The 22,007-nt window shown below is 37.2% G+C and overlaps 1 long non-coding RNA gene across 1 annotated transcript; it reads right to left on the reverse strand.

Annotated features, from left to right (window-relative positions):
- Nucleotides 1-812: 812 nt before the first annotated feature.
- On the reverse strand, nucleotides 813-19,381 carry LOC132538701 (uncharacterized). Its single transcript, XR_009550055.1, has 3 exons — nucleotides 19,310-19,381; nucleotides 4,588-4,681; nucleotides 813-1,534 (listed from the first exon to the last, which is right to left on the reverse strand). It is a non-coding gene; the product is annotated as an uncharacterized LOC132538701 (long non-coding RNA).
- Nucleotides 19,382-22,007: the final 2,626 nt, after the last annotated feature.

Below are 22,007 nucleotides of genomic sequence, written 5' to 3' on the forward strand. Positions count from 1 at the left end.
ACTTTTACATATCTCATATATACCAATAAATATAAGTAGAAATATTTCCAGAGTGTTCCTTCTAAAGTCTGTGCTCTAAGATCCAAAGGAATTTCTTTATCAAAATGTATATATCATGGTCAGAGTGTCAGTGACATTTGGTACTGAAATTTTTTTCTATTTTTATATACCGCACAATATACAAGTAAGAATATAGACGGGGGAGTCTGGCAGTAGCGCAGCTGGTTAAGAGCACGTGGTGCAAAGCAAGGACCAAGTAAGTATCCTGATTTCAACCCCCAGCTCCCTACCAGGGGATGTCGCCTCACAAGGGGTGAAACAGGTCTGCAGGTGTCTGTCTTTCTCTCCCCTCTCTGTCTTCTCCTCCTCTCTCCATTTCTTTCTGTCCTATTCAGCAACAACATCAATAACAACAATAATAATATCCACAACTATGATAAAAACAACAAGGGCAACAAAAAGGAAAATAAATAAATAAAATATTTAAAAAGAATACAGACCTATGATTTTTAAGCATAAGTCAAGGTAAATTTTTACTATTATTCAGTTAATTTGCACGTTATTTGACTATTTCAGAGAGACGGGGTAGACGGCAGTGAGACTTTCAGACCCAGTAATATATCCATTCATGGGAAAATATATTCTTTTTAAAAATAAACAAAGACCCTGGATCCATACTCCCAGAGAGACAGAGAATGGGAAGGCTATCAGGGGAGGGGATGGGATATGGAGATTGGGTTATGGGAATTGTGCAGAATTGTACCCCTCTTATACTATGGTTTTGTTAATGTCTCCTTTCTTAACTAAAAAAAAAGAATGTTAAAAAAAAAGATATTCGGGAGTCGGGCTGTAGTGCAGCGGGTTAAGCGCAGGTGGCGCAAAGCACAAAGATGGGCATAAGGATCCCGGTTCGAACCCCAGCTCCCCACCTGCAGGGGAGTTGCTTCACAGGCGGTGAAGCAGGTCTGAAGGTGTCTATCTTTCTCTCCTCCTCTCTGTCTTCCCCTCCTCTTTCCATTTCTCTCTGTCCTATCCAACAACAACAACAACAACAATAATAATAACTACAACAATAAAACAACAAGGGCAACAAAAGGGAAAAAAATAAATAAAATAAATTAAAAAATATATTCACAACATTTAAAGGACATGCCTAAGAGCATCTATTTAATATAAAAGACAAACTAAAAAAAAAAAAAAAGACAAGCTCATAAATAGAGCCTAAGACTTTATATTTAGCACATTGTTTTTTTTTTAAACTAGATCCCATAGCCTAGACTCTAAATGTGCATTCAAGTTAGAGCAGGCTAGAAGAACGGAGAGGGAGATTATGGCCAGTATATGTAAATGAACACCTGCTAAAAACTACTAGAGCCATCTGCTACTTGGATTCCCATACTCATTCACTTAGCTCTTTATGTTAGTAATTTTCCCCTCTCAGTTGTACATGGACATGGATGGAAGTCTCAGTTCTCTAATTATGGATTTAAAGACTTAAAGACACTATCAATCATTCAGATCTTTTCATAACAAACTTGCAAAAAAAAAATTGTTAGTGGCCATCAGTGAAGCAGTGACACACTTAGTAGAGTACATAGGTTACTATGTATGAGGACTTGGCTTCAAACCTCATTCCCTACCTGCATGAGGGAAGCTTCATAAGCAGTGGAGCAGTGTTTCCCATGTTTTTTTTCTTTTCTATTCCCCCCGCCTCTATTAATCTCTTACCTGCACAAGAAATAGAAAAATTAAGGATATTTGATTACTGGAAGCAATGAAGTCGTTGAGAAGAGTTTTACTTGCAAAACATAAAAATATAATCACTCAAGCTGAAAAATTTGGGTTTATATAAAAGAAAAAGAGGGGTGACCTGGGCAAGATATGAATAAAGAGCTGGATTCCCAAGCATGAGGTTCACAATTCCTTATTTTTTTCTGATTCTTGTTCACCATCACTATCTTCTCCTTTCCCCTCCTCTCCCCTCCCCTCCCTTACATTCTCTCCTCCTCTTTCTCTCCATTGATGGATAGATAAATCCTTAAAAAGAAAAGAAGAGGGAGTCGGGCGGTAGCACAGTGAGTTAAGCGCACATTGTGCGAAGTGAAAGACCAGCGTAGAGACCTGGTTCAAGCCCCTGGCTCCCCACCTGCAGGGAAATCTCTTCACCCATGGTGAAGCAGGTCTGTAGGTGTCTTTCTCTCCCCCTCTGTTTTCCCCTCCTCTCTCCATTTCTCTCTGTCCTCTCTAACAGCAACGACATCAGTAACAACAATAATAACTAAAACAAGGGCAACACAAAGGAAAATAAATATAAAAAAAGAAGAAAGAAAAAGAATTTCCTTGAAACAACATAAATTAGAATCTATTCTAGCTTGAGATTAATTATGGAATTTTCTTTCTCTCCATATAGATTTTCCTATTTTTGTCTATTTGTAAGTAGAAAGTTTAGAATTTCTTCCTTTTTAGAATGGTTTCTGTGCTCATTTAATAATAGCTGACAGAAAAATCAGTTATGATCATACCAAAGTGGCAACCTAATTACCTGGAATATATGACACAGATTCCAATTGTAGTTATTCAGTCTTTTGTGAAGAAGATGTTTCAGATTTACTATTCCATGCCTTTGAATAATATTTGTTTATATGTATATCTGTATATATATGTATGTACATATATATAGTTATATATTATAGAAGTGAACAGAATTAAAAAAAAAATTTATCCCCTTTTGTTGCCCTTGTTTTATTGTTGTAGTTATTATTGATGTCATTGTTGTTGGATAGGACAGAGAGAAATGGAGGGAGATGGGGAAGACCGGGGGGGGGGGGGGGGAGAGAAAGACAGACACCTGCAAACCTGCTTTACCGCCTGTGAAGTGACTCCCCTATAGGGGAGGAGCCAGGGACTCCAACCAGGATCCTTACACCTATCCTTGTGCTTTGTGCCAAGTGCCCTTAACCCACGGCACTACTGCCCGACTCCCTAGTGAACATAATTTCACACTTAAACTTCTTAGTATATATAAATATATTTTGATGAAAAACAAGTTGAATCACTTGCATTTCAGAACAAATATATAAAAATTGTGTTTATTTCTAAATTTGTTAAACAAACTGAAAATAGCAAAAACATTTTGAAAATATCCATCAGATTATCTGTAGGTATGTATGTACATATATTTTCAATCCTTTGTATAATAACTTGTAAAATTTTGGCGATAATTTCATTTTAGCATCCTACCTATATTTTGATTCTCTCGTCTTCTATAATTCTGGCCCCAAACCATGGAATTAAATTATCTACATGGAATTAAATTATCTACTGTTATCTACAATATTACAGCATCAATAATATTTAGAAAACAATAAAGTGTATAGATTTCAAATAAAACCAAAAAATAATTGTACATAGGAAATTTATAGAATATATATATATATATATATATACAAACACTTTGACAAAATTAAAGTATAGGCAGGCAAAACTGTTCACTTGGACTGTGCTCTGCTTTTCTATATGCAAGGCCCAAGTTTGAGGTCTGTCCCCAACATTGTTTCATATATATATTTGTTTTGTTGTCTTTGTGTGTTGGTTTGCTGTCTGAGAGAGATAGAGAGAAACTGAGAGAAAAAAAAAAGAGAAACCTGAATTACTGCTCCTCCACTAGTGAAGCTTCCCCCATGCAGATGGGGACCTAGGGCCTTGTGCATGGCATGGTCTACGTGGTAAGCAACCTACCAGCCCAAGTACTGTGGTTTCTTTACCTCTTTCTCTGCCTGTATATGTGTTGTATGCTCTCCCCCTGCCAAGAAAATTGGTTCAGTCCTGCTAGTTTTCATGGGCCCACTTGTCCCCGCCCCAAGGAACTCCGAGAGAGTTCCAGAGTTCCAGAGTTCCAGAGTTCGAGAGTGCTTGGCGCTGCTGCGGGGGAAGGAGGCAGGAGAGTTCTGTTTGGTGATTAGTTTGTCTTAGTTTATAAATCGTTGTTCCTGAATAAAGAAATACAGCTTCCCTGCCCAGCCGTGTGTCCTCAAGTCTCTGTTACCCGCCCGTGAAGCTAGCCAGGCCAGCTAGAGCCTCCGAATTTTAACAACATATATGTATATATATTAATGGGGAGGTGCTAATGAAGTGCATCACATTTGTCTATACATGTGAATAGTTTCCCAGTTCTGTATAAAATGTATCTGCTACATATTCTTTCTTTCTTTCTTTCTTTCTTTCTTTCTTTCTTTCTTTCTTTCTTTCTTTCTTTCTTTTTTGCCTCCGGGGTTATCATTGGGGCTTGGTGCCTGCACTATAAATCCACTCCTCCTGGAGGCCATTTTTTTTCCCATTTTGTTGCCCTTGTTGTGGTTGTTATTGTTATTATAGCTGTTGTTGTTGTTGGATAGGACAGAGAGAAATCAACAGATGAGAGGAAGATAGAGAAGGAGGAGAGAAGGATAGACATCTGCAGGCCTGCTTCACCACTTGTAAAGGGACTCCCCTGCAGGTAGAGAGCTGGGACTTTGAATCAATGCTACATATTCTTGTCCCCATTTCAAGAACCACAGGTCCCATGTCCCCAGCCCACTTTTCCATTACCTCCATAGAGTCTCTTGCTTTGGTGCACCATTCTACCCTCAGTCCAAGTTTTGTCCTGTGTTCTCCTTTTCTGATTTTGTCTCCCAAGTTCCACCTATATATTAATCAAAATGTTTATAAGAGCTATTTAACAAATTTACCTGGAATAAGTTATATTGTATTACAACATCCTGATGTTTAAAATATATAAATGGAATTAAAAATTTTTATTTAAATTACCGCATTATTATCTGTTTGATTACTGAGGTGAAGAGTATAATGTGTTCAGTAATATAGTCTGCATTTTAGAGCTATTAAAAACTAATTCAGACATAGTTATAATTGAATAAAAAGGTATAAAAATCATACTGACTAGATGGGGAAAATGCAACTTGGAAACAGAAGGCAAAATAATAACATTATATTATAGAATGTGCCAGCATGAAATGGAAGGTGTTTAACATTGCATTAATGGAGGTCGTTTCTGACATTCTGTTTAGCTTGGCTTTTTGTACAATGGTGTATTCAATTAAGTCTACTGAATAGGCTGTCTTATGGTGAATAATTATTCATGTTAATAAAAATCACAAATGAGAATTTACAAAATAATTGTCCTTATAATTGGGATGTGTAGATACAAGTAACTCACAATAGCAGGTGAATATCCCCAGAGACTTAGTACTTATTCTCTTCAGAGAAAGAATTATAGAGAATAGAGATTGGGTTACCATAATCAGGAAGCTATATGCTCAGGGGGGAAAACTTTCATTATGAGCAAATGTTTGAAAATTCATTATTCATTATTGACAAAGACTAAATAGATTCATTAAGAACATTAATTATATAGACAATTAACTGTTGTTTTGGCATTGTTGTAGAAGGTGCTATTAAAATAATTTTAATGAATTTGTGGATGCATTTGCCATTTCTAAACAAAATCTGTCAGTATGGCCGTTTGCTAGAGATGCTTTAACTTTAATATTCAATATTATTTCAAAATAAAAGAATGTGGTAGTATAGAAATACATTAAACTTTTATGTTTACATTATTTGAAAGAGTATGCTAATCAAATTAATTTGGAGGAACTATACATTCAGAGGAAACATATAATTGATATATAAAGTTAGAGTAAATATAATTAAAATTACATTGTGATTCCATCTCACACATGTAAGAATGGACTACATCAACAAAACAGGAAACAAGAGGTATTGGCATGATTGTAGGAAAAAAAGGGGGGTCTCTTCTATTATTTTCTCTTTTATTATCTATTTATTTTTATATTACAGAATTACATGTCAACAGGGGTTTGAATCCATACCATTCCCACAACCAGAGTTCTGAATCTTCTGTCTCCCCACTGTAATTCACCATAGTTCCTATAAGGTTGTAGACATGGGCCAACCATCATCTCTACAACTATCTGTCCACATTTATACATAACATTTTGTTTTCTGATTCAATTCTCACTTGGTGGGGGGGTTCTCTTCTGAACTATTTGTGGGAATGAAAGCTGGTGTAGCTTAGCTGGAAGTCAGTATAAAGAGTCTTTAAATAAATGAAAATGAAATTATGACCCAACAAAACACTCAGAGGCATTTTCCAAAAGAACATGCAAACATTTACCCAGAAGGACACATGCATCTCTATATTCTTAGCTGCATTATTCCCTGTGGTCAAACACTGGAAGCAATCTAAAATTAGTATATATTCCATAGAACACTATTCTGTGGCTAAAATTAAAAATACTTTGTTGAAGAAATCAGACTTACTGTATACTTTGCAGTAAAAGAATGTTTTCAAATAAACCAAGAAAACACTACCTTGACATTTTTAAATAGAACTTTCTACAATGAGTAGAAAATGGTAGTAAAATATTTTAGTAGGGAAGGAAGGAAACTCAGAAGTAGTAACAGGTATAGGTGTGACTTTGAAAGGAAGAGAAACTGCAGAAAAAGATGGATATATATTTGTCAACCCATATTTATAATCTTGGGAGAACCACTGCAATTTCCAGTGGAGGAAATGGAATCATGACAGAGCACAACATTAAATGACTTAATATGTTTTAGTTGCCAAGTTTGGCAGATATTCAATGAATTTGTCCAAAAATTACAAAGTAAAATAATGTTTATATGCCAAATATATGAATCAACTAATCAATGGCAAGTACTATATATCAATAGTTCCTGTGTTGCCCTAAATTAATCTAGAATCACAGTGTCCATTTATTTATAAATTTGTAGCAGATATTCATGTTTCTGTAACTTCAAACTACAGTTTGAGTACATACTGCACTGTAGGGCATACGTAAAGGAAATTATTAGGTGTCAAAATTTATTTGACTTCATAGTTGAAAATCTTCTACCCAATCTCAAACTGACAGGTGATTATCCTGCAACACAATGATACAATTCATTATGTTAGGTGGCAAATATCAATAGAATAATCTAATGTAATACTATAGTGCCTCCAAGTGTTGCATATAATCGACTAAAATGATGTTTCTAGATTCATATCAACATTTTTCAGTATCTTTCTATGAGTTAGGCGATATTTCCACAGATAAAATACAGAAAATACCATTATATATGAGTATTAATAGATAAGTATTTACATCCCATTTTAAAACAGGTAAAACAAACTTTGAGGGTAGTTGTTGTTTTCGACGGGGTATGTTGTTTTCACCAGGCTGGCTTCACAGGCGGGTAACAGACGACCAGGGCCTCATGGCTGGGTTGTAGGCAGTATCTCTTTATTCATGCAGGACGCAGCACAATCTAAGACGAGCTAAGTTAAACTCAAAGTACAGTACTGTAAAACTCACAATGCTGTCTTTATATATACTTGCCAAGTAAGGTGGAAACAGGATGTGACATAGAGAGGGTGGAGAGAAAAGTGACTGGTGAAAATCAGGGTGTGATAAAGAAGGGATCAGGGTGTGACAAGGAGGGGGGGTGGAGCAAAAACATATCATGAAACAGTGGGGATTGAACCAATGCCCTGGAGGGAGGTGCTTGTTAACAGCAGTTATATAAATAGAATGAAGTGGTTATGTAAATAGAATAGTGTTAAGCAGGGGGGATTTAAACCAAATGAAACAGAAGGGGTCTCATGCATACCAACAGGTAGTAACATACTGGGTTAAGCACACATGGTGCAAAGTGCAAGGACCAGCAGAAGGATCCTGGTTCAAGCTCCGGGCTCCCCACCTGCAGGGGGGTTGCTTCACAGGCGGTGAAGCAGGTCTGCAGGTATCTATCTTTCTCTTCTTCTCTCTGTCTTCCCCTCCTTTCTCTATTTCTCTCTTTCCTTTCCAACAACAATGACAACAATAGTAACAACAACAATCATAAACAACAAGGGTAACAAAAGGGAAAGAAAAAAAAAAAAACCTCCAGCAATAATGGATTCATAGTGTAGGCTCCAAGCCCCAGCAATAACCCTGGAGACAAAAAAGAAATAAAGAAAGGAAGAAGGAAAGAAAGAGACTTTGAATCCTAGTTAAGCAAAATGTTAACCTGATATGTAACCTGATAAAGGATAATATCTTATTAATATTATGGATCTATACTACATATAAATTATATAGTGAAAATGAACCAGTTGCAGATGTTTATTGATAAAAACTAGTATTTAACTAACTAACTAACTAACTATATATATATATATATATATATATATATATATATATATATATAGTATATTTTGTATCTTGGTACACACTATCTGTATGAATCTCTTATCTCATCCATTATTTAAATGTCTGGTTCTCTCTCCTAAGCAGAAAAAGTATCAGGGCTATAAAATTCCTATCTCCAAGTATCATATACAAAGCTGTCCATTCCTCCAGTTTCTGCATTTAGTATGAATGCCTTTATATTCAATTTTCTTCAAAATAAATAATAACATATGAAATAAATATATGTATTCATATGTTCATTAGCAATTAACCTACCGCTATCCCTGTAATAATACTTTTTAAGATCACAAATTGCTTTTAACTACTGGATGAGTCTCATTGTCGCTTCCACATTCTAAAGGGAAGGACATACTCTTTGCAGTAATTAACTTAATTAATAATATATAAGTGATCAATTACATTTCACTCTTGCTAAAAATTGTAAGTCATAAATAAAAAACACTGTATCAAGAAGCTAAAACATATGTTGAATCTACTCATAGTATTCATTTTATCATATGATCTTAAAATTTTCTTCTGTATTTTACCTTTCTTTTTTTAAATTATTTAATTTTTTTTATTTTTAAAGCCTAGGATTTCTTTCTTTCTTTTTATTTTTTATTTAAGAAAGGATTAATTAACAAAACCATAGGGTAGGAGGGGTACAACTCCACACAATTCCCAACACCCAATCTCCATATCCCACCCCACCCCCCATAGCTTTCCCATTCTCCATCCCTCTGGGAGCATGGACCCAGGGTCATTGTGGGTTGCAGAAGGTGGAAGGTCTGGCTTCTGTAATTGCTTCCCAGCTGAACATGGGTGTTGACTGGTCGGTCCATACTCCCAGTATGCCTCTTTCTTTCCCTAGTAAGGTGGGTCACTGGGGAAGCAGAGCTCCAGGACATATTGGTGGGGTCTTCAGTCTAGAGAAGCCTGGCCTGCATCCTGATGACATCTGGTACCTGGTGACTGAAAAGAGAGTTAACATACGAAGCCAAACAAATTGTTGAGCAATCATGAACCCAAAGCTTGGAATAGTGGAGAGGAAGTGTTAGGGGGGTACACTCTGCAAACTCTAGTGTACTTCTGCTTTCAGGTATATATTTTGCAGTAGTTTACGGATACGTGTGAACATAAGCTCTCTCTCACAGAAACTGGTGTATATCTAGGTTATGGGACTTTGTTAGAAAGTGAACCACCTGAGATGGAATTAGAGTATACTATGAAAGGAAAGGTCTCACCCAAGTAATGAAGCTGAAGGGTTGTCATTCCACACGTGAAGTCTCTGGACACAGTCTGAAGTGAAGCATGTTGAGGTGGCAATCGTGTTGGTTAGGTTAATTCGGCAGATGCAATATTATTGATATGGATTGGGAAAGGCATACAGGAAACTGGGCCCTATCCAAGGGTTCCAGGACAGGGGAAAGTAGAGGCTCTATAGTGGACATGTGAGGTTCCTGCTGTCTTAGGGTTCAAAAAGACAATCAATAGTTAATGTTATCACATTATTTGGTAATTCGGTTAACTTTGAAAAGTCCTTTTGTTAGGGTTTGTTGTACAGTACCCAGTGTCTTGTATATAGCTGTGCTATTGGTTGCTTCTGATCTACTTGGTCTAGGGTTTTGAGAGAGTCTGCATATCAATTACACAGCCTATATATTCAGTTTGTGTTTTAAAAAACTTTGAGACATACAATTAATTTTACCCCTCTCGTATTAATTACCTAGTGATTTATATTACATTTTAATAGGAGTGTACATAAACACCATTCACACCACCAAATGACTATGACCCATCCCTCCCACCCACTCCCACTCCCCACTGGCCCAGGAAGCTGCATGTCTACCCCTCACCACAGGGTTTTTACTTTGGTGCCCTACTTACAATTTGGTCAGGTCCTGCTTTTAGTTTCCCTTTCAGATCTTCTTAATCAACTTCTGTTCATGAGTGGGATCAACCCATACTCATCTTTATCTTTCTGACTTAGCTGGCTTAACATAATTCCTTCTAGCTCTGTCCAAGATGGGTCAGAGAAGGTCATTGTTCTTGATAGCAGTATAGTATTCCATTGTGTATATATACCACAGCTTTCTCAGCCACTCATCTGTTGTTGGGCACCTGGGTTGCTTCCAGGTTTTAGCTATTATGAATTGTGCTTCTATGAACACAGGAGTATACACCTCTTTTTGGTTGGGTGTTATGGAGTCCTTGGGGTATAACCCCAGGAGAGGTATTACTGGATCATATGGAAACTCCATGTCTAGCCTTCTGAGAGTTTTCCAGACTGCTCTCCACAGAGGCTGTACCAATTTACATTCCCACCAGCAATGTAAAAGGGTTCCTCTGTCCCCTGAACCTCTCCAGCATTTGTTGCTGCTATCCTTCTTGATGTATGCCATTCTTACAGGAGTGAGGTGGTATCTTAGTGTTGTCTTAATTTGCATTTCTCTGACAATCAGTGACCTAGAGCAGTTTTTCATATGTTTGTTAGCCTTTTTGATCTCCTCTGTAGTGAATGTTTTGTTCATATCCTCTGCCCATTTTTGGATGGGGTCATTTGCTTTTTTGGTGCTAAGTGTGCTGAGCTCTTTATATATTTTGGTGATTAGTTTCTTGTCTGTTGTCTGGCATGTGATGATCTTCTCCCATTCTGTGAGGGGTCTCTTTGTTTGTTTAATAGTTTCTTTTGATGTGCAGAAGCTTGTCAATTTGATGTAGTCCGATTGGTTTGTTTCTGCTTTAGTCTTCCTTGCAATTGGGTTTGATTCATCAAAGATGTCCTTCAGGTATAGGTGGGAAACTGTTTTACCAATGTTTTCCTCTAAGTATTTGATTGTTTCTGATCTGACATCTAGGTCTTTGATCCATTTGGAGTTGATTTTTGTTTCTGGTGAGATAAAGTGGTTCAGTTTCATTCTTCTGCATGTTACAACCCAATTTTCCTAGCACTATTTATTAAATAGAGCCTCCTTTTATCATTTAATACATTGGGCCCCCTTATCAAAGATTAGATAGGTGTGGGGATTTATTTCTGGGCTTTCAATTCTGTTCCACTGGTCTGTGTGCCTATTTTTGTTCCAGTACCAAGTTGTTTTGATGATGATGGTTTTATAATATAGTTTAAGATGAGGGAGTGTGATGCCTACATTTCTGTTTCTTTTCCTCAAGATGGTTTTGGCAATTCTAGGTGTTTTCAGGTTCCAGATAAATGATTGTAGTGTTTGTTCTATTCTCTTAAAGAAGCTTGGTGGAACTTTGATATGTATTGCATTGAATTTGTATATGGCTCTGGGGAGAATATTCATTTTGAAGATATTCATTCTTCCAATCCATGAGCATGGGATATCTTTCCATTTCTTGGTATCAGTTTCTATTTCCTTGAGTAGCGACTCATAGTTTTCAGTATATAAGTATTTCACTTCTTTGGTCACCTTTATTCCTAGGTATTTGATTGATTTTTCTGAAACAGTAAAGGGGAGTGATTTCTGGATGTCTTCTTCTTCAGATTTAGTGTTTGCATAAAGAAATGCCACTGATTTTTGTACATTGATTTTGTACCCTGATACCTTGCTATATTGCCTATTAACTTCCAGTAGTTTTCTGCTGGATTCTTTAGGTTTTTATATGTACACTATCATATCATCTGCAAATAGTGAGAGCTTGACTTCTTCCCTTCCAATCTGTATCCCTTTTATTTCTTTCTCTTGCCTGATTGCTATGGCAAGAACTTCCAATACCATGATGAAGAGTAACGGTGACAGTGGACAGCCCTGTCTAGTCCCCGATCTGAGGGGGAATGCTTTCAGCTTCTGTCCATTGAGTATGATGTTGTCTGTAGGTGTGCTATATATAGACTCCACTATCTTGAGGAATTTCCCACCTATTCCCATTTTTTGTAGAGTTTTGAGCATGAATGCGTGTTGGATTTTGTCAAAGGCTTTCTCTGCATCTATTGAGATAATCATGTGGTTTTTGGCTTTGCTTTTATTGAAGTGGTGAATGACATTGATTGACTTATGGATGTTGAACCATGCTTGCATTCGTGGGATGAATCCCACTTGGTCGTGATGAACAATCTTTTTGATATGCTGCTGTATCTGGTTTGCCAAGATCTTGTTTAACATTTTTACATCTATGTTCATCAGCGATATTGGTCTGTAGTTTTTCTTTTTTGTTGTGTCCCTATCAGCTTTTGGTATCAGGGTGATGTTGGCTTTATAGAAGGTATAAGGGAGTATTCCTGTTTCTTCAATCTTATGGAAAAGCTTCAGAAGTATGGGTACTAACTGTTTTGGGAAGCTTTTGTAGAATTCATTTGTGAAGCCATCTGGTCCAGGACTTTTGTTGTTGGGGAGATTCTTAATAATGGTTTCAATTTCTTTGTCTGTGATTGGTGCATTTAGATTTTGTAGTTCTTCTTGGTTCAGTTTTGGAAGGGCATATGCTTCTAGGAATTGTTCCATTTCTTCCAGATTCTGTAGCTTGGTGGCATATAGTTCTTTATAGAAGTTTCACAGGATACTCTGGATTTCTGTATTGTCAGTTGTGATATCTCCTGCATCGTTTACAATTCTATTAATTTGAGTCTTCTCTCTTTTTTGTTTGGTGAGTCTGGCTAGGGGTTTGTCAATTTTGTTTAATCTTTCAAAGAACCAACATTTGGCTTCATTGATATTTTGTATGGTTCTTTTATTTTTGATGTTGCTTATTTCTGCTCCAACTTTAGTAATTTCTGTCTTTCTTGTTGCTCTAGGGTTCCTTTGTTCCTCTTCCTCTAAATCCTTGAGGAGTGCAGTAAGGTAATTCATTTCAGCTCCTTCTTGGTGTTTAATATGTGATTGTATGGCTAAAAGTTTCCCTCTCAGTACTGCTTTAGCTGTGTCCCAAATATCTTGATAGGTTGTGTCTTCATTTTCATTTGTTTCCAGGAACATTTGATTTTCCTGCTTGAGTGAATCTCTGACCCAGTGGTTCTTAAGGAGTATGTTGTTTAGTTTCCAAATTCTGTGACTTTTAATAATTTCTGTTTGTTGTTAAATGGTAGTTTTACTCCACTGTGGTCTGAGAAGATACTTGGGATGATTTCAATGTTCTCGAATTCATTGACGCTATCTTTGTGGCCTAACATGTGGTCTATCCTTAAATATGTGTTATGTGGATTTGAAAAGAAGGTGTATTCCAGTTTTTTGGCGTGGAGGAGTCTGAAAATGTCCAAGAGGTCTAGTCTGTCGATCTCTTCATTCAATTCTCTTGTATCTTTGTTGGTTCTCTGCTTTGTTGATGTGTCTAAGTGTGGGGTATTGAAGTCTCCCACTGTTATTGTATTACTATTGATGTGTTTTTGAAATTCTTTCAGTAAATGCTTGACGCATTTAGATGGTCCCCCATTGGGTGCATAGATGTTAATGATTGTTAAGTCTTCTTGGCTGATTGATCCTCTAATCATTATATAATGTCCTTGACTATCTTTTATTACTTTATTTAATTTAAAATCTATCGTGTCTGAGATGAGAATGGCTGTTCCTGCCCTTTTTTGTGGTCCATTAGCCTGTATGATAGTTTTCCATCCTTTCACTTTAAGTCTGTGTTTATCTTGTTGTGACAGATGGAATTCTTGCAACCAGCATATAGTTGGATTATGTTTTCTGATCCATCCCCCAACTCTGTGCCTTTTGATGGGTGAGTTTAAGCCATTGACATTTATTGATATTATGGATTTAATGTATTGTAGTGCCATTGTTCAAAAAAATTTTTTTTCTTGTTTTCTCATATATTGCCAGTATTATAGTGATGTTCTTGTTTATAAGAGGTCTTTTAGAACCTCTTTCAGGGCCGGTTATGTGATGGTTGCCTCCTTTAACTGTTGTTTGTCTAAGAAGGTTTTGATCCCTCCATCTAGTTTGAATGAAAGTCTAGCAAGTTATGATGCCCCGGCCAGTGGGGCAAGAACAGGGGCTAGGAATCCTGGGACCTGGAATGAAAGGGACAGGAGACACAAAGACACAAATGACAGCTAGACAGGATTCTGATCAAGCTGCGAAATTTTATTGTGTTTACAGACATTATAATTCTTTGGGGAAGGGGGATTGCAAGAGGAGAAGGAGGAGGGGGAGCAATTATCAGGGTGGAATGTCCCTTGCAACATACATAGCCGAAACTATGTCTATTAAGTATAACTATGTGGTGTGTCACTTGTTTTCTGGTAAAACTATGTCTATTAACTATAACAATATGGTGTGTCACGTGTTTTCTGGTAAATGGCCTACCTGCAGGGAAATAGAAACTTATCTTGATGGTTTTCATTGTTTCAAAGGCTTATCTTCTATGAAGCAGAGAATGGCTCTTGGCATCTCCTCCCTTCTTTTCAATTTAACTGAGGCAGGAAATTGAGGGTGAGAGGTAGAGACCTTAACAGCAGATTTGGTGGGCATTAAACAGAGGGGTGAAGTACTGATCTGATTCCTCCTGCGGGGTAAATACAGAACCAATCTTCCCGCATCTTATAAGGCTCTTGGTTTCTTTTGGGGAGGGGAGACAGAGCCACGGTTTCCAGGGTGAAGAGAACCTTAAGGCACAAAATTTTTATTGCTGACACCAGCCTCCATGCAAATCAGGTTTGCTTCAACGGGGACTCAGAGGCGGACTATATAGGGTCCTCCCCCTGCAGTGCTTAGTGTCGCACCCCTTACTGGTGTCCTTGCCCTGCCAAGGTTGGATGTCTCAATGCATAAATCTGAGTTTTATGCCATCTGTAAAGGAGGTCTGTCACCCTCAGGTTCAGCCAGGCCTCTGTCAGCCAAATCAAGTCTATGATAATGTATTTGTAAGGGTTTTGATGCCAAGGAGTCAATCTGCCATTTTATGAAATCCGTAATCTTATTGAAAATAAAGGGTCCTAAGGTAATCATTAACAAAACCTAATCCCATAAGGGGCTCTGTAATGACTCAAGACTATTTGTGGTGGAGTCTATAACCTGTTGTAATTTTTCAGAAAATTTATGGGAGGAATATATAGAGTGTCCTAGCATGCCACCAGCTAGTCTAAGGGAAGCAGTCAGTGGATGTTATGTCCAGGGGAAGAAACACAGCACGTCTGGTCCTCTGGTGGTTGTCACCACCAACTGATGAAATTTTTCTTCTTCATAGAGGGTCAGCTGTAGAACAAGCAAAACTAGGAGCCAAGGACCAGGTATAGAAGAATTGACATGAAAATATAGGGTAGTGTTTTACCAAAACACAGAGGAGGTGCATACACATTAGGTGAGGTTCCTTGAACATGAGGAATATTGGGAGAAAAGTGAGCAGTCAATGAACATGCAAAGATGAAGTCAGCAGTGGTTGGTCAGCAGAAAGAGAAGACTTGGATAGGCTGGTGTGGTTAGCTGGTGTATATACTGCCATGGCGTCCTTTGTGGTAAGGACTTTCCAACAGGGACTGTGGATTTTGGAAGAGCAATAATGTCATCCACCATAATAAAAGGAAAACTAACATGGACATCCAGTGTTGAAAAAGAGAAAAAAGGAATATGTCTCTGTGACTGGAAAAGTGGGTGGCTTTGTCAATGAGATACAATAAATGGACAATTCAAATTTTTGTAAATATTAAAAAGGTTTAGTATAGTTACTTCATTGACATTTTAGCCAACTAAATACTGGGGGGTGCATTCCCCTTCTTTTTTTATTAATTGAGCTTAAGGATTTTAGTTTTTCTTCTTTAAGCTGTAGCCCACATAAATTTGGAAAAAATACCAACTGAGAAAAAAAATTTTGTTTACTAAACATGGGCAGGTGAATTACATCAATCTGCCAGAGAGCATTGGCTTTTATCAGTGGAGATTAATCTTAAAAGTCTGAATAGCAGGATCTTAATTAAACAATGCAGGAGCTAGTAAAGTGCTCTCACTATGGCAGGTCAAGCGTTAAAATTGTAAGAGGTTTGTAAAAAAATGAGAAAAATTTTAGGATATAAGTGACTTTAGGAGTCATCATACACCCATAAATAAAAAATGAAAAATGTTTAGTTTTAAATCTTACCATATGAGCAGTCAGTTCTTCATGTGCAGATGTACCTATAATTATTTACTTAGGGAGAGAACTTGTACCAACTTAATTGATGATTTAATGGTTAGAATTGGCTTGAGTTCTTTCATATGATTTTAGAAGGCTCTTTATTAAAATATACCAATATGTTATAGAAAGTCAATACCTAATTTGTTGACATCATAAAATGTTTACCATTTTTTAGCATTATTTTCGACTGATCAAACAGTTTAAGCACACTATTATAACTTAGGTTACTAAGATCTTTACTCATCACAAACCTATCATGAGTAAGTAGATATAAAACTCTTAATAGATTTTGCTCTTTAGAACTCTAATATGGCAACTTAAAAGGCTAAAATAAAACCTCATAGCTTAAATGTTTAAAATACTAATTTTGTTAAATCAGGATTTTCCAAAACAAATCTTTTATCAGACCAGAAGCACCATGTATTACCTTAATTTAGCAAGAATAAACCTCTGACAGTGTCTTAAAACAAGCCAGATAATTTTTTACTCTCTAAAAGAACTAATTAAAGTTTGACATGTAGAATCTGTACTTTGCAGAAGACAATTATTTGATCATAATTTTTGTAGTCTTTCTAAATAGGGGAGTTATCTCAGTAACAACTTTATCAGAAGGAGTCACTGTAAAAGCAAAAGTAACTAGCTTATGAGTAAGATAAAAAAAAATCTCTTACCAAGTTTTAAAATAAAAGTTTTAACTGGAGCATTTTTGTCTATATCAGACATAAAACTCTCTTAACTTTTTACCTAGTCTCTCTTATGTTTTAATATCTAAAGTTCTTTCTCAGGGAAAACCAGGGGCATACTTTTTGAATAAAATGTAAAAAGGTTAGCTAAAACATCTATACAGCTCTAAATTAGGCTGTCTCATATTTATTTGATAAGTTTTATCTGGAAAAATTTTTTTACATATCTTATTTAAATTAAACCTCATTTATCAGAGTAAAAGCCTTTGACATGTAAATAATTAACATAACCATTGTGTTATCTTTTACTAACCCAAGCCAGTTTTGACTGTTTAGTTAAGAAAGTATTTTAAAACCTTTTTTTTTTTTTTTGTCACTTAAACAATTTTAAGTAAAATGTTTAAACTTTGTTAGGATCTTTGCTTATCACAAAGCTATCACACCCTCAGGGCAGCTATGAACAAGGGTGGGTACACAAATTAATTGATCTTTCACTTTGATTTGGATAAGTAACTTAAAAAGCTAAAATAAACCTCCTATCTGAAATGTTCAAAATACATTTTTACTGTTAACATTTCTTTTAGATGACCATTTTACACTAAATAATGTTGTTGAATCACATCTGCTGAATAAAATTTTTTTATCAGGCCAGGAATATCATGTTTAACCCATTTTTTCCTGGCAAGGCCACTGCTCTTCACTGACTGGGTTATTAGAAAGCCAGTCAAACATGGAATTTGTTACAAATAGTGGCAGTTGGTATTGGGGTGCTGATAAGGTTTACAATTCTCACAAGAGTGAGAGAGACTGCAGGGGCATTTTACCATGCCTAGAGATCTCAGAAAATCTTTTAACTAATGAATTGATGCCGATATTAGCTATCAGAAGGACGAAACTGTCCTATATTTTACTTTGGTAAAGGTGTGCCAACTCTATGAGTCGGGATCTTTAAAACCACATTTAGCTTAACTAAATCTTATTTAAAACTTAAAACAAACTTTAATTACTTAGGGTTTAACACACATTAATGAAAACAAGGTTAGCACATAGACTTAAAACAGATATCCTTGGTGAAAAGAAAAATTATCCTTTTGAAAAGCGGCTTTTGGATTTCTAACTCACAGCCTCCTAGGAGGGGCGTTTGTGGCTAAGAATTATTGACTGAAGTGTTTGCCAATCTGTGGAGCAGGAGTTCTGTGCTGTGATTCGCTGCACAGATGGAACAGGCGGGCTTAGTTTACTGCCACGCATGGAGAAGCGTGGAGAAAAATCTTTGAAAGTTCTTTTTCTGGGCTAAGGTACATTTTACAGTTTTAAAGAAACAAATCATTAAATTTCTAACAAAAGTGTGTACTGGTTCTCTGATTAATAGCTTTTAAGTTAAAGAGAACGTCTTGTTTGATTGATTTCATTCTTCTCTAAAGAATAGCTTGCTAGCCAGATAAGATCTTACTCAGAACTGGTTTAACACTTTCTCAGAGTAGAGGGAAAAAAGCTGGATCTCTTTGGCTGGCTAATTTTAAGATAATGCCAAATCAAGAGCCCATAGTTCTTTAACTAATTGTAAATGCTCTCATTTTTTTCTATTAATTTTCTAAGGGAAGCTGTTTTATGTGCTAGTTGAGTTTTAGCCTTGGTGGTATAATCAGTAATATTGGCCAAGTTGAGGACCGGAGCACAAAACGGAGGGGTGGTGGCGTAAGGAGGCAGTCTGGACAAGGAAGAGCATAGGGGTGGCTGGTCAGGATTATATTTGGCCATCTCTTCATCAAGGGATAAGGCCTCTTCAGGAGAAAGACTATCATCAGGCCCATCTTTGGCGGGGGGTCTTAAGGTTGTCAAAGAGGGGTAAATCTTAACAGGAGGGCACTTAGCAGGTGGCCTCAGGGGCAGGGTCTCCTGAATCAGGCATGGGGATAGAGACAGACTCACAAACAGAAGGTGGCCGGGAGTGTCCCTATAAAACTTTTTCTCCCTCTCTCATGCCTCACTGTACATCAGAACAATGTTTATAGACTTTGAGTATATCATTTACTAAATTCCAATAAGAAAAATCCTGGACTGGAATCTTTTCTAGACCAAAGGTCTCATAAAAATCTCTTAAACAGTTTCCTACTCTAGCCTATCTTTTTACATCAATAGTCCCCTCTAAGGGAAAACATGGACAAACATCACTCACAAAATAAAAAAAAACTTCTTGAGATCCTTTTTCTTAAACCTTACTCCTCGTGTCTTGAGGGACTCCCTGAGTCATTTAATAAACAGATCTTGTTTACTAAATGCCTGTCCCATGGTAGTGCTTACCTCGCCGCTGTGACACTCCTCCAGATGCGACTCAGGGCCAGGCAGCTCCATGGCGATCAATGCGAGCTGGTGCATTACCTCTTCAGCCACGGTGGCTCAGTAAATTCAGATAGACCTATGCTCTCGATCAGCGGTGTTCCAAGGTCTCCAGAAGACTTCTTCGCCCCATCTTCAAGCGCCAGATGCCCTGGCTAGCAGGGCGAGAACAGGGGCTAGGAACCCTGGGACTTGGAATGAAAGGGACAGGAGACACAAAGAATGACAGCAAGACAGGATTCTGATCAAGCTGCAAAATTTTATTGTGTTTACAGACATTATAAGGCTTTGGGGAAGGGGGATGGCAAGAGAAGAAGGAGGAGGAGGGGGAGAAATTATCAGGGTGGAATGTCCCTTGCAACATACATAGCCGAAACTATGTCTATTAACTATAAATATGTGATGTGTCACTTGTTTTCTGGTAAAACTATGTCTATTAAATATAACAATGTGGTGTGTCACTTTTTTTCTGGTAAATGGCCTACCTGCGGGGAAATAGAAACTTATCTCGAGGGCATTCATTGTTTCAAAGGCTTATCTTCTATCAAGCAGAGAATGGCTCTTGGCAATATATTATCCTTGGTTGAAACTTTTTTCATACAGGGCTTGGCAAACGCTAGAAGAAGAAGATTCAGGGCTTGATAGATATCTTGCCATTCTCTTCTAGCTTTTGGAGTTTGAGTGGAGAAGTCTGCAGATAATCTTATGGGTTTTCCCTTGTATGTGACTTTTTGTTTCTCTCTTGCAGCCTTTACGATCCTTTCTTTATCCTTACTTCTTCTCATTGTGAGTATGATGTGTCTTGGTGTCTTCAGGTCTGGGTTGATTCTGTTTGGTACTCTGTGGGCCTCTTGAATCTTGATGTCCTTTCTGTTATTCAGGTCTGGGAAGTTTTCTTCTATTATTTCCTCTAGAATGTTTGCTTCCCCTTCCTCTCTTTCTTCCTCTGGCAGACCAATTATGCGAATGTTACTTCTTTTGAGATCATCCCATATGTCTCTGTTGTTGTTTTCAGTGTCTCCCAATCTCTTTTTAAGCTCTTTCACCTCTTTCTTAGTTTTCTCTAACTCATCCTCTGTCTGACTAATTCTGTTTTCTAATTCTGTTAGTCTGTTTTCCCTTGCCTCAGTTTCTCTCTTCATTACAGCTATTTCAGCTTTCAGTTCTCTAATTTCCTCAAGATAATCAGTGTTTTCCTTGGGGGTCTCAACTGTTGTTTCCCTAATACTGCCATTCCTTTCCTCCAATGTTGTTTTCATTTCTGTGGTTAATAAGTTTATTATTGCTTGCATACTTTTCTTATCTATGGTTACTTCTTATCTATGGCTGATTTATAGTTTCTTCTGGGCTCTTGTATTCATTCATTGGAGTAGCAGTTTTATTTGTTTTTGATTTACCCATTTTTTTGATTTATGTGTTTCTTTTTTTTTTATGCTCTGTTGTTCCTCAGTTGTTGTGTCTTGGGCAAAAGCAACACTGTACTAAATACCTTTATGACAATTGCACTCACCAACCTCAGGAATTACAGTAGCAACTGAAGCAAGTATTGAAGCAGTTTAATCACTACCAGTTAGCCAAACAATTTCTCCAGTCCGTGAAAAAATAGTAACCAAATCCCAGTGAAGAAGAAAGAGAAAAGAAAGAAGGGATAGCAAGAATAGACAGTGATGCAAATCTACTATCCACTGTATATTCTAGGGGTAACAAGAGGGGAAAGGGAAGTAGAGCAGAGATACACACATAGAGAGTCCACTCTGAGTCAGATTTCTTGCCCAAAATAATTTACAAATTCAGAAAGGCAAATAAGAAGGAAGGAAGAAGTGTATGACAAGGAAAAAAAAAAGAAGAAAGAGACAAGAGAGAGAAAAGAGAAAAGATAAGAAAAAGAGCTGTAGGGGTTCCCAGAAGATGGCAGACTGAGAAGCTTTAGTGGCTTCAGCTCTGACCATAGCTTCTGGAAATGGTAGGATTTCCTGCCTTTAGTAGGCCAGTCAATAAGGGGTCCTAGCAATGACACCAAGGAGGTAACTATAACTTAATTTGGGTTAAGAAATAGAGTAGAAAAAAAGGGGGAATTTTTTTTTCCATTGAATTATAAAGCACACCTCCTCCCCCTCTTGACCTACCCATAACCAGTCCCTGGGGACCAGCTCCTAGCAGGCTTCCCTGCTGAGCTGCTGTCTTTACCAAATTCCTGTCCCAGCAGGGTTTATCATTCATTCTAAGTCTATACCCTTCTATAACCTCTGGCCTTTTTTTTTTCGTTCTAAGTAGCCAACCCCCCCACCTCACCCCACATAGCTAATTAATTAAAAATAAATAAATAAATAAAATCTTTCCTTTCACAGCTCTTTTATGACTGTTCTTTTTATTTTTTCTATCTTTCTTTTTTCTTCTTCTTTTTCTCATTCTTGTCATCCTTTCTTCCTTAATCCTACAGCTTCCAAAGCGACAGCCCCAGCCCCCACACCACCAAACAGTGTGCTTTTTTGAATTCACTGATACACATTTGGGAATTATTTTGGGGAAGAATTCTGACTCAGTGTGGACTCTCACTGCGAGTGTCTCTGCTCAACTTCCCTTCCTCCTTTAGCCACCCTAGAATATACAGTGGATAGTAGATTTGCATAACTGTCTATTTCAGCTATCTTTGTCTAGTCCT

Source organism: Erinaceus europaeus, chromosome 5, assembly GCF_950295315.1.
Source record: "Erinaceus europaeus chromosome 5, mEriEur2.1, whole genome shotgun sequence".
Lineage (NCBI taxonomy): Eukaryota > Metazoa > Chordata > Mammalia > Eulipotyphla > Erinaceidae > Erinaceus > Erinaceus europaeus.